The 14630-nt window shown below is 31.9% G+C and overlaps 1 long non-coding RNA gene across 1 annotated transcript; it reads right to left on the bottom strand.

Moving 5' to 3' along the window:
- Positions 1–11736: 11736 nt before the first annotated feature.
- On the bottom strand, positions 11737–13099 carry LOC107963409 (uncharacterized). The gene is made up of 2 exons (XR_001701908.2): positions 12941–13099; positions 11737–12124 (listed from the first exon to the last, which is right to left on the bottom strand). It is a non-coding gene; the product is annotated as an uncharacterized lncRNA (long non-coding RNA).
- Between the last annotated feature and the right edge of the window lie 1531 nt (positions 13100–14630).

The raw sequence follows: 14630 nt of genomic DNA, 5'->3' as shown, positions 1-14630 counted from the left end.
GTGGCTTTGTAATTTTTCATTTAGGGATTTTTGCATGCATGGATTACTCGAGCATAATAATAAGAAAATGCATGATATCTGGCTTAAGTAAAATTTGACATTGTTCCCTAATTTCCATTGCAATGCAAAGAAACTGTTTTTGAAAAACAAATCGATAAGGCAACTAGATTTCCAAAATGGCATGAATTATGGTTTTTCTGCTGCATTAGTTAACATCAAGTTTTTACAAAGTAAAACGATGAACAAATGATTTTTCTAAAACAATATTGTCAATAATAAAATGAATCTTAAGTACAGATGACTTAATAAATAATTTTTTTTACTAACTCAAAAGTACAACTACAATTTTTCTCTAAAATGAGTTTATTTAAGGTCTTCAAAAGTAACGTAAGTTAGCTTAGCCATTTCGGTGGCTAATGTAGCCTTCTCAATCTAGCCATAACGTATAGGTCGGGTTTAGGAGGTTACAAGTTAAAAATATGTATTTCATGTGTATCAATTAATTATCCAATATTATAAAAATATATTTTAGAATCTAAATTAATAATTAAATTAATGAATTATAATAAGTAAATAGTGCAATTAAAGTAGTGACCATAATTATTTGTGGAGAAAGTCTTTGAAAGGAAATTGCTACACTTTTTCTTTTTGTGTGTTATTGCTATGGCCCTTTTCATTAAACATCGCTCTCAAGAAGATTTTCTTTTAAATCGTCCCAAAATCTGTCTAAATTCAAAGGTTTATAGATGAATACTTATGCAATATTTTCCTTCCATGTTACAAATCGATGAAATTTGTAAATATAAAGGGTTAAATTTGTTGAATTATTTAAAATTAGGATTAAATTGATAGAATGTATAAGTGTTGATGACTAAATGTGTAATTATACCAATTAAAAAAGATCATGTCATCATTTTCATTAATGATATAATGGAGGGTGACCAAAAAAGAAATAAATGATAACATTAGTGATGAATAAAAAAAATTTGTATCTCAATAACCAAAACAGAAATACACTAATAGTTGGAAAGGCAACTGAGTGAGCTCCAATGAGATTTTTCCACAAACAAATAGAAATCCTAAAATGCTTAACATTGTAATTAGGTTACATTTCCCCAGCATGGACAATAAAGGAGGAGTTAATCTTGTAACCTTAATTCATTGATTCCTAGAACTTAGAGAGATCCCTTGTTCTCATTATAAATGATCAAAAAACCTAAAATAAAAACAAAGGGAGCATGAAAAAGAACAACAAAAAGATATTTTTGAAAAAGCCTTGGAATGCATTAATATAAGCTCCAAAATGCTCAAAATGTCAAATTTCACAACAACGCCACACAAAGACTAAGATATTCATAGCAATGAACATCTAGCTATAGGAGAGGAGATAAAAGCTAAAGATTGACCTAACCAATTGGGACACGCCATTAAATGAAGGTAAAAAAGTTGTCTCAATTAAAAGTAGCTTGACACAACAACCGCCAAAGCCACCCCTAGAAATGACAAGCAATAAAGGAAAACATTTATTATTCCAGAAGAGGAGGAAAAAAAACAAAACTAAAAAAAGATGGGAAGAAACCAGAAGAGGAGGAAAAAACAAAATTGAAAAAACATGGGAGAATAAAGGAAGATGGGAACTAAGTGGGAAGGCCAAAAGAAACAAACGAGCAACAGTCGTACAAAATAAGATTTCTAACTTACTAAATTAGCTTGATTTTGTACTGCATATTCATTATTTCTTATAATGCTCATATTAATGACATAATAACTGATAATTTTGTTCCAAGTAAAGGCTTGCACCAAGGAGATCCATTATCTTCTTATCTTTTCTTGTTGTGTACAAAAGGTTTGAAAACTCTAATAATGAAAACTTAGTCTAAAGGACGTGTCAAAAGTGTCAAGGTTAGTCAAAATAGTCCTAGAATGAGCCATGTTTTCTTTGTAGGTGATACTCTTATCATTAGAAATAGTAGAGCAGAAGTATAGAAGGACAAGAACTTACGATAGTGTTAAGGGAATAGCTCGAGAAAAATGGTAAATTTGGACAAATTTCTTATCTATTTTAGTATAAATACACTAGGCATATAGCAAAAGGGAATTTAGGTCCTATTTTGAATGTGCAAAAGCTTTAACCAAAATGCTATTTGGGAATGTCATTAATTTTTGGAAAGAAGAAAGTCAAATCTTTTAAAAATTTAATTAAAAATTTTAATTAATATTGGGCACAAATATTATTGTTCATTGAAGCTCGAAGGTCTTTTTGAAGTTATTTTTTAGGCCATTTAAACATAAATCATGAGTTTTTTCCACATTCTAAATTTTCTAGTAATTTTTATAGTTTCAACTATTATGGGCTGATGTTGGTTTACGTGATTTTTTCCACATTCCAAACAACTATTATGCACTTGAGGACTACCCAATCTCAAATGAGACTTTACAATTATGGGGTTTACGTAAAGGTTTACTTGTTGGGTAAATGTATGAACACTTATTTTTGAAACCCTATCTTACCCTCTTGTAATCTAGTGATTAGATGGAAACTATATATAGGCAGCTATGTTAAAATTGATATGGATGGAGCTTTTCGAGTGATTGGAAAAAAAAAGAATGAATTGATTACATAGTTCATGATGATGAGAAATTTCTGATTGGCGGAGTTGCATTTGAGATTGATAAGGTTAGTAATGTTGGTTTATTTAAAGAAAAATGATATAATTGCTTCACTTACTTTAAACTGGATTGCGAAATATTAAATGTTATAGTGAAGAGTGATGTTGTGGGTGTGATGTCAAAATTGAAAATTGGGGTAGGATATTTCGACTATGGGTTTTTTTATAAACTAAAAAGCACTTATGTCACAAAAAGGAGAGTGTTCGTACTTAAGAGCAAAAAAAATTGATATTCTAGGAATGGATGATAATGGAGATAGTAGTATAGGAACAAGTGAGGTCAAAGTTACTTGGGTGAATTACACAAGCTAGGGGCCCTTGAGGTGGTGGTAGGGAGACTGTATAGGTGGCTTATGGGCTTCCTTAACTTTTTCATCTTATCTCAACCTTGGTGAGGTGAAACGTTAGAGTTAGTAAAAGTGCTATGGAGGCTTTAGAAGGTCGATGTATCAACATCAATGTGGAAGGAGTAGGATCTGATAAGGTTTAAGGACTCCTCAAATTCCTCTAACTTCTTGGAAGAGAGAATTGTCGGTACTTGGGATATCTAATAAGGAATACCTAGGAAGTGTAGGAGAGACGAGTGGGAATGTGTGATGCAAACTCTTTGAACTCCTTTAAGACGGAGGGACCTAAACGCCTTTGCTTGAAGTTTTGAGGTGGAGAAAAACTACAAGTGATTAAGAGAACTTGCAAGACCTAGGCCCAAGGTTAGACATTTAAAGGCATTGGGGAGCCCAAAGAGGCCTAATCCAAGAGTTACATAATAACTTGGTTGGATGGCTCGAACTCCTCTAACTCTTTGGACTCCTGCTGGAGTGCGAAAGTCTTGTTGCTATACTTCTGAGGTTACTTTGACATAGGACTCAAGGTACTTAATCTTGTGGTTTGGGCGAAGATATTAGAGCTAGCAAACTCCTCAAACTCCTTAAATCTATAAGAGGGAAATATTATTAGTGTGCGCTAGATATTTTACATCTAAAACACACTCTAACACTCACGTCAAACATGTGACCAAAATTTGAAGAAAAATTTTAGAGAGAGTAGAGAAAAACCTTTTGATTAGGAAACTTATGGGATGATTACAAATGGAAAGTAAATTGCTATCTATAAGGGTTATGGTGGCAACTTGAGTGTTAGGTGTTAGGCCCTTATCAGGGACTTCTTGGTGGCATCAGTGAGAGCAAAGAGAACCTTTTAAACTTAAGAGCAAAGTGTCTAAGCTTCTGGCTTGAGCTTTTCCTTTTATAGGCTACACATGATGTACTTTAGGCTAATGCATTAAGCCATTGGTTTCTTATTCCCCAGTATGTTTATTTTTAATAGAAGCACACCTATTATTAAGATATAGTTTCACCATGCTTGGTTTTCTTATATCAATTAGATTGGAAACAAAATAGCTCATAGTATAGTCAGTTTTTAGATTACTTATAATAATCCTTTTTATTTTGATGATTATAATTATCTTCAATTTGTTCATAATTTTCTACTTGATAATGTTATAATTACCATCAATAAGATCATGTGCATGAACTAATTACTCATTTATATAGAGGGACTCATTTTGTAACGTCCTTAACTCGACCCAATTCACTGGGTCCAGATCTCAAGTGTTATCACATAAACCACTTAACAAAGTTTTATGAAAATAGTTAACAAATACCTCTTAACTAAAATCCTTTTCTTATTACTTTAATGAAAAGCTCTACACTGAAATTTAAAGGAAAGTAAATAGTCAAACATAGTCTTACTAAATGCCAATTTTTCTAAAACGTCCACTATATGCATAGTATCCTCGCTTACTATATCTCTGGCACAATCCTGGTGTAGTCTTTTCTAACGTTTTCACTAACAATAATACCTAAAACATAAACACAACTCTAGTAAATTCAAAGGAACTTAGTGAGTTTTGAATACAACATTCCTATTAATTATTCTTGATAAATTCTTTATCTTGAATATTTGGATTTCCTATATATATCATTAGCGGATGCCTTCATACTGGCAGTTATGTACTTTCATACTTATACATCAGTTATCATTCATACCATAACCTCATTCATCCAACTACTTGGCTAATACCAGATCTTAAAAGTTGATACTACTTCTTTATTTTCTATTTAGGCAACTTTCAATAGTTAATCACAGGCACTATTCTTGGCGGATATCACTTACTGTTCATACTTTTGGCAGATACCCATATTGGTCTTACTTTTGGCGAATACCTATATTGATCTTACTAAATCAAATTGTGACTTAAACCATACCTTGATTCAACCCCATCCATACTCACACTTATGAGGAACTCTTTAGATTCATTAAGAAGGATTTTGGCACATCTTCTTTACAGGCACAGAACATCTAATATAACGAACAACTCAGATTCTATCAGAGCTCAAAACAAGACATATTACTATAAATATACAATAAATTTCAAATAACTCAGGATTCCACCTTAATAGCACAATAGCTCAATTTGACGGACTCTTATTTTGAATACACCATATACTATACCAATAGTTAACCAAAATGGATACTCTCTTTAAACATATTGAATCTTACTTCTTTACAAAAAACTTCTTGTAAAACCTATTCGATCTTTATCACAAAACCTTTTCACACTAAAGTTTTAGACATATCATATCTTTAATAGAGCTTTACCAGAGTATGCCACCAGGGACAAACAGATTACACCACAAAGGTGACATACAAAATATGCCACAAAAGCTACAGAATGCCACAAAGTCTAACAGAATATGCCACAAAGGCTAAATCAGAATGCCATAAAGGCAAAATCAGAGTACTCCATAAAGGCTAATAGAATGCCACCCAAACACTCCATGACTATCGTGTTTGCAATATGAATTTGCCTAAACTAACATCACATTAGGTTTGCCCATAATTACCCTAAGACATGTAGAGAACCCTAGTCGATAAATGCAGTTTAACTACCCTTTCCAGAATGTGTCATGGTCTTGGACTTTTCTTCAGAATTTTCATACCAAGATCTGTGTTTACTATCCTAACGGACTTCATTGATTACCACCGCGGTGACCAAACTCACATCACAATCTCTCTATACCCAAATATACCTTAGTCCCAAACATCACAAATTATACACATCACATAACCAATAGAACTCACATCCAGGTAGGCTAACTCATTTTCTTAAACAAATCATACTTCAATATAGACTTCAAACATAATAATGAAATCGCATCTCACAGTATACATTCCAAGGATACACACACATAATTATTTCATAGAATCACATACACCATATTAATAATACATACTTATCTTTACCAATCATTCTTGTACTCATTCACCGTTTCTAGAACATTGATTATATGAGACTTATATAAAAAGACTTGTAGGAATCGATATTAGGTACTTAGCTAATACTCACCTACTGCAGCTACCAACTTAAACACAGATATCCAGTTCGAATCAGCAACAACCGCTATTTAAAGAACATGAATTCACCAATAAACTCATTTGTAGACAAATTGCTAATATTTCTTCTACTGAAAATCCTCACGAAGGGCCTCTTATTCACAGCCTACTACCCATATACTTCATAGCATATTATTCTTAACTTGCAAAATTATTATACTTATAAGGAGATGGAATACTTCTATATTTTCCAAGAATCCTTAGCTTCCAATTTACATAAAAAGAGCAACCAACAAATAACATTTAATATTTGAGAAAAAGAAAGAATTAAAGAATCATTACAAAAAAAAAAACCAAACCTTCCCACAAACCCTTCTCACACATATATATAATCTACTTTCATTTAGTAGAATTTGACAAGTATCCAAAAATTTCAGAATACGCCTATCCTAATGGCCTACAGAATTTGAACAAAACATAAATGAGAGTATTTTCCCTATGCTAATTAACCATTTAGTTTAGTTGGTTTATAACCAGATCCAGTTACCAAGACTTATTTATCATAGTGCTTGAACAAACTAGGCATACTATACGTTTAGTTGTATACTCAACTCAACAAAACATTAGTTCGTCAAAAAGTTTATAATTTGGGCGAACTAACTACCAAAGTGCGCCAAAACATACAACTTTACTTCTACACACCTTTAATTCGAATCATCCAAATTTGGGTGTGACAACTCTCCCCCCTTACCAAAATTTTTTCCTCGAAATTTTCTAACTTAGAAGAATTCAACTATACACTTGAAAACTAACTATTTATGCCAAACGCAAACCACCCATTTGGCAAACTATCATTCCCTCCTAAAGAAATTTCTTTTCAAAGCATCTACCTTAGGAGGCCCATATTAATGATAACAGTAACAATTATTTTACATAAGCAAATCTAGAACTTAGCGGATACTTGTGAAATTTTAAAGGTTTCGTAACTTACTTTGTGATAGATGTGGATTTAATATTAGAAAACTTGAATAGTTACCACATTTTTAACTTTTTGCAAACGTTTATTTCTCTATGCAATAGACGTTCAAACTCACCTTAAAACCTTTAATGTATCAACTAAAACCCTAATTTTTTTTCTTTACTAAATCTTTCTGGTCTCTTCATCTTCAATCTTCATCTTACTCAAAGGTAACAATTATTTTTCCTTCCTTTTTTTCTTTATTTTCCTAATATACAAAATGGTTCAAACTACTACCAAAGGGAGGCGCCAAGGCCAAGCTAATCAAACATCATCCCTAGAAATCCAATCTCATTTGGACCCCAATGTCCCAAAGATACTCCACCGTGGTAGAGGCTCAGATGTACAACTATAGCACTACCTAGGACGAGATGAATCGATATTTAAGAGTCCAGGGTATCCAAGACCCAAAGGTTGCTTATAAATTTCAACGACCCCATGGTTTTCATCTAAGAAATAATTCCATAGGTTTCATCTTACCCCTAATTTTGCTAGAGGCCAGTCTCCATATGCCACTCAACCCTTTCTTTTGTGTTGTGCTAAATGAATATAGCATTGCTCCAAGGCAGTTATCAGCCCTATCCTGGTGGACACTAGTGGCTTTCTATATCGACTATTACATGCACAATAAGTCGTCATTGTTAGGTGTTTTCCAAAAATTCTATCAGTTATAAGTAAAAAGACAAGGAACTTTTGCTAGCAGCACTCATTCAGTGTATGTTTAGGCTGTGAACCCATAATCCAAAATAGTATTTCAAATCTTCATCAAAGAAAAGACAAATATATAAGAGTTATTTGCAAGCTTGAATCTAGGTTTGAGTTTCCAACAAGATGGTCCATTCCTCTAGAGTGTGTTTGTGCACAAAATCAACTAGTAGATTCTCAATTGTTGAAAAACAATATAAACAATTAAGAATGGGGCATATATTTGATTTGGTGGAAGTTGTTTCAGTTAGAAACGTATTTCAATATTGTTTACAACACTTAAACCCAAATGGTTTCCAGCCAAATGATTGTACAACTTGGTTAGAGAATTTCATCGTGCCCTCTACTTCTGAGGTTTGGCCTTACAACACAGATGGTGAATTGGCACATGTCTTAGTGGGGTGAAAAAAAAGAACCTCATTTCTATTTTTATAGTATTTTTGGTCTTTACCCATGCAACTGGAACATGATATATAATCATGTTACAACTTTTAATTCCTCTTCAAACCAGGCTAACTCCCATATTGTTGGTGTAAGGTTTTCTTCACAATCACATATTTCACCTATCTCAGATCAGAACACGGATATTATAATTATTCTTAAAGAGGTTTGATCAAAGGAAAAGACTACTACTTCTCCATCAAGAAAAATAGTAGTAAAGAAAACTAAAAAGAGACTCAGATTAGAGAAAAGTACTCAAGAGACTGGGAGTAGTGAATATTCTCCCTTGACATGGCATAGACCTAATAAAGAGTCTATCCCTACAGTCACTCACACTTCTCCCATTCCAGGCTTGCTTGAAATTCCAATACCACTTGCAGAGTCTACTCATGAAATAGACTCTCCAATTCATTTTTCTGATCCTTCACTAACCAAGAATCCTATAAAATCCATATATTTAATTAAACCAGTAGCTCCTCTCAGTACTCTACCACACGATGTTTTTTGTAATGAAGAAAAAGAAACTTTCTCTTGGCGTGATCTATTGGAGTTAATACCAACTTCTACCTCACTTAGTTCCATTTTTCAACAGTAACAAAATTCAATGCCTCAATAGTTAAAAGAGGTTTTTTCTTCTTGCCTTACAACCTCTCCATACTTAGATACACCCCAATCCTAAACTTCACAAATCATACACATCACACAACCAATAGAACTCACATTCAGGTACGCTAACTCATTTTCTTAAATAAATCATACTTCAATACAGACTTCAAACATAACAATAAAATCACATCTCACAGTATACATTCCAAGCATACACACACATAATTATTTCATAAAATCACATAAACCATATCAATAATACATACTTATTTTCAGCAATCATTCATGTACTCATTCACCATTTCTAGAACATTGATCATATGAGACTTATCTAAAAAGACTTGTAGGAATCAATATTAGAGACTCACCTGATACTCACCTATTGCAGCTACCAACTCAGACTCAGATATCCAGTTTGAACCAGCAGCAACAATTGTTTAAAGAACATGAATTTACCATTAAACCCATTTGCAAATAGATTGCTGACATTTCTTCTACCAAAAATCCCTATACATGGCTTCTTATTCACAACCTACTACCCATATACTTCATAGCATCTTATTCTTAACATGCAAATTATTACACTTACAAGGAGATGGAATACTTCTACATTTTCCAAGAATCCTTAACTTTCAATTTACATAAAAAGAGCAATAAGAAAATAACATTTAATATTTAAGAATAAAAGAATTAAAAAATTATTTCGAAAGAAGAAGAAACCTTCCCACAAACCCTTCTCACACACATATATATAATCTACTTCCATTTAGTGGAATTTGACAAGTGTTCAAAAATTTTAGAATACGCCCATCCTAATGGCCTACAGAATTTGAATGAAACATAAATGAGAGTCTTCTTCATATGTTAATTGACCATTCAATCTAGTTGGTTTATAACCAGATCTAGTTACCAAGACTTACTCTTCACAGTGCTTGAACAAACTAGGCGTACTATACTTTTGGTTGTAACCTACACATGACCTACTTTCCTATCATCGAATTCTTTCTTTTACTGAAGAATACATAAAGGATTAAATCCTGATATACTTCCATAGGCGTATACTAAACTCACCAAAACATTAGTTTGCCAGAAGTGTACAATTTGGGCGAACTAACTACTAGAATGCGACAGAACATACAACTTTACTTCTACGTGCCTTCAATTCGAATCATCCAAGTATGGGGTGTGACATATTTACTCTTTAGCCTCTAGTACAACAACTCGCCAAAGAATTTATCTTGCAAAATTGATAATCTTGTACTTAAAATTTTAAGTACATTACTTTTTTCTTTTCATTTTAAGTAGATAACCTAATTAGGTCATTCAATTATTTTATGTTTTTATCAATTGCGAAAGAAGGCTACAAAAGAAAAAAGATTTTTAGATCATGCAATGTTTGGTTTGTGGTAAAGGTTCAAAAACAAAGTAGTATGTCATTTGAAATTGTGTGGCTTTAGATACCATTTGGAAGCAAGTGACGCCTTAACAGGGCTTGGTTATGTTTTTTTTTCCTTATCTTTACACTATTGGTTACCAAAAAACTTAAGAGATGCTTCAACTTACTTTTTAGGAATTGTGGACTGGAGCACCGATTTCAGTTTAATCTATTGGAATATATGAAAGAATAGTATCATTTTCATATTCAAATAATGATAATTACAGAGCTGATGAGATTACTGCTTGAAGCATATCTTGGTCTAAGCAGATATTCTATCAAATTATGAAGTGAAGATCTTTACTGTATCGCCCTATGCAAAAGATTGGATAGGAGAAACTTGATGATGGTTGAGTTAAAATTAATACAGATAGAGCAGTGAAGCAACCTGATGGACAAGCAACATCTGGAGGAGTCATACAACTTGGGCTATTGGGTGATGGGATTCTACAGGTTTTTAGGTTCAAAGTTAATTGTTCAAGCTAAGTTGTGGGGAGCTTATGATGAGCTCTACTTAGTAAGGGAGTTGGGGTTTCGAAAGGTAGTCCTAGAATTTGATAATTTGTTTTTGACCAATATGTTAACTATAGAAAAATCTCCACTCCACCCTTTTTTATTGTAAAAAGCATCAATCAACTAAAGAGTATAACTTGTGAGGCTAAAACCCAACATGCCAAATGAGAGGCAACCATTGTTGCGAATATGCTGGCAAATTTGGCGATCAATGAATGACCTAGGCTGCAGCACTTCACGGAACCTACAGCTACATTCGAATTAGTGATGCAAGGAGATATGGATAGTGCTACAGTTTATACGAAAAGCAACAAGGTTGAACAAGTTTTAGGGCTTACCCTCCTTCTAACCAAAAATAAAAACAAAAGATTTCCTGGTCTTGTAATTACCATCAAACACATGAACATATCCTTTTTGAAAATCCATTTTCTTCCTTAACAATGTTGTTGATACCAAGGAGCAACAAGGAGGAGATAGGTATGGAGGTAGGAGGTCAATGCTCCCAATAAAGGCAAATAGTCGTCGAAGAGAGAGAGAGAATTTATATACTCTTTTTGGGAGAGTTCAAGGTTTTTATATGGATGGTTTGAGGGGCCACATGGTGGCCACCCATTGGTGGATGGGTCCCCTCATTGTCCTTCAATAGGGGTGGCTATGTGACCTTGTAGGGTGACAATGCGACCTAGGGAGGACAAATGATCGTTGATGGTTGATGGTTGTCTTGTTAATATGATTGGCCTTTCAGGTATTGGCGGCTCGCATATTGCCTAAGTTCAAAGTGAATAGTATTGATGGTGGAGGTATGTCGATGATGTTGATCGTGACCAGCGAGGTAGTCCAATGGCAACGATACCATGTTGGCAAAGTATCCGCGGAAATACCCTGTATAACACATGTAAAATTTTATTTTTTAAAAAATAAAAGAAAAAGAATCATGCTAGTGTTTTTTTTTATTTACTTTGGGTAAGAAGGGAGCAATTCATAAATTCATTTAAGAAATAATTATCCAAAATCCATTATGGTTCAGACTTAGGCTTGGAGAGTTGCTTCGTTGTTGAAAATTTTAAAGGAAAAAAAAAGGTTTTTCAATCTGTGTATATCGTGTGAAAGGTCGAATAAAATGTCCATATATCGCGTGAACCTCAATACACTCTCGCTCGACATTCGAGCCGTTGCAAAAGCCCAACAAAATCGACCGAGTGACGCTCCATCCCTTGGAAACGTCCAAGTTGGGACCATCGTTACTAATGTTGGTTGAAAATGACCGCATGAAAGTGATTAATCGAGTGTCTTCTTCCATGAGATTTCGTTAGAGGGAATGCAGGTGACCTCATGCATTACCTACAAAAGATGAAAAACATAATGGTAAACTATTATGGCTATCAAGTATCTACACCTAAATTAGAATAAGTCATTCTAAAATAATTTAAAGATAGAATTAACATATAATATTTACATAAAGAAGACCTAGCTTAATTCATTAAAATCTAAAACTCCAACTTTATTCGCAGCAAGCCAAAGATTCACTTGCCCTATGCTTGCATTGAAAATATATGTTTGCTCTCCATTGTTTTATAATTATTATTATTATTTAGGATTAGATATTTTAGCTGATTTCAATATTCTCAATAAAAGAAAGAAAAACTAACAAGGTTATTCCAAGAAATTTAAGCCTAAAATTAAGGCCAAAATCTCAAAACAAGATATATATTCTAAAAAAATATGTATTCAAGGAAATTTATTCCAAGTATAAAAAAAAATTATTTTCTATATAAAATCTAAAACAGAGATCAGTAAGTAATTGAATGTAATAATAAAGTACATTATATTCTTTTAGAAATAATATTGTTGAAAGACACAAACATAAATCCCAAACATATACAATAAAACAAACATAAGTAATAGCAAAAAAAGAATCTAAAATAAATTGTATTATATATATATATATATTAGTGTCTAGCAATGATCGTACCCATACGTGCAAGAGAGTACTTAAGGTTGATGAAAAATCAGGCTTCAACATGCATATTTCAGTTGAAACAGTAGTATTGAAGTTTTTTCAATCTTCAATTTTCAGAAGGGATTTTTATTTATAGAATAATTGATAAATGAATGAAATAGAAAAACGAAATTTTAAATTGAAGTATAGAAATGAACCTCATCATTTGTGAAAGATTAAAGCGTCACAATCATCGGCTCTTAGGCTCCGACAAAGAAGAAAGAAGAGAGAGAGAGGAAGAAGGTGGGTGGAAAGAGAGCAGGAGGTTTCGAGGATGGAGGGATCATTTATAATTAAAATGGGTAGGTCGTTTTCATTTTTTTTATTAGGTCTACAACGGGGCGGGCGGGAGGGGCAAGTAATAATTGAAGTTCATTTTTCTTTTCATATACGCATAACTACTTATTTTGCTACGTAATTTTATAAAAAACAAATTTTTCAATTTTCAATGTAATTTTTTAATTTGTATTATTTATCAAACCATCTTTCTATTCATTTATTAATTTTACTAACATGGAATACATAATTTTTAAATAAATTTAAATTTTAAAATTTAAAAAAATAAAAAGCATAAAAATTACAAATATATATAATTTATTTAATAATAAAAATTATAATAATATTCTATAACTTTTAGAATTCTTTAAAATTTTTAATTAATTGTTGACATTGTGTATATGTGGACTGCCATGTTAATAAAGGTTGTTAATTTTTTCATCTATTTTGAAGTATTTTGACAAAAAACACACACTACTTTAAATACTAAAAGAGACAAAAAATTAAATAAATGATTAAAATAATTTTTTTTATAAAGTTAGAGGGTTATGCATTTTCTTTGTCCCATATTTTATTTGAAAATATAATATTTTAAAAGTAAAATTTCAGATCATGTTTTACTAGTTTCGTAAAGTTAAAATTGAAAATTCTAAAAATCTAAAATAAAACGATTAACTAATGACAAAATTATACCTATTTTCTTATTTATGTATTCTTTAAAATTATTAAATTTAAAAGAAACAAAATTATAGAAAGATTGTTTTTAGATTGAAGAAATTAAGCTAAATTTTGTTATTAGTCCTTGTACTTTGTGAAATTTGAGATTTAATCCATATACTTTAATTTGATCATTTTCAGTCCCTGTACTTTTTAAATTTTAAAATTTCAATCCTCATCAAATGATAAATTCATTAAGTTCTGCTATTTCCAAAATCTTATGCATCAAACAAATTATCATATGTGTAACGCCATGGTAGCTTGTTATTTTCACATGTTATGCATTAAAAGCCCAGTTAATTGAATAACGAATTTCATTTGCGTCAAGACTAAAATTTTCAAATTCGAAAAATGTGACTTAAAATGACCCAATTGGAGAATATAGACCAAATCTACAACTGTTTGCATAGTGTATGACTAATAATTGAATTTAACCAAATGGATTTAACTGCTATTATTTGGATCAAAACTAAATTTTAATATTCAAAAAATACAGGGTCTCAAATTGATCAAACTAAAGTATAAGATCTAAATCCAAAACTTTTGCAAAGCACAGATACTAATAGCAGAGTTTAACCAATAAATTATTAAAAATTGTAAAAGAAATTAGTGACAAGTTTATTATGATTATTAATAAACTTATCAAGAAATCTACCTAATAATTGAATTTAAGTGTAATTTGCTTAATTTTTAAAAAAGAGTGTAATTTGCTTATAATTGCATGTGTGGCATGTTTAGGTAATCATTGTAATTAGTGAATTCCACTAAGGTAACATTTAGAAAGTCACCTAGTAATTGGATTTAGGTGTAATTGCTTGTAATTACACAAGAGTGACATCTTTGGGTAACCATAGT

The sequence above is a fragment of the Gossypium hirsutum genome, chromosome D11 (assembly GCF_007990345.1).
Source record: "Gossypium hirsutum isolate 1008001.06 chromosome D11, Gossypium_hirsutum_v2.1, whole genome shotgun sequence".
Classification (NCBI taxonomy): domain Eukaryota; kingdom Viridiplantae; phylum Streptophyta; class Magnoliopsida; order Malvales; family Malvaceae; genus Gossypium; species Gossypium hirsutum.
Note: the sequence above shows the minus strand (reverse complement) of the source record. Positions and strands in the feature narration are given on the sequence as shown.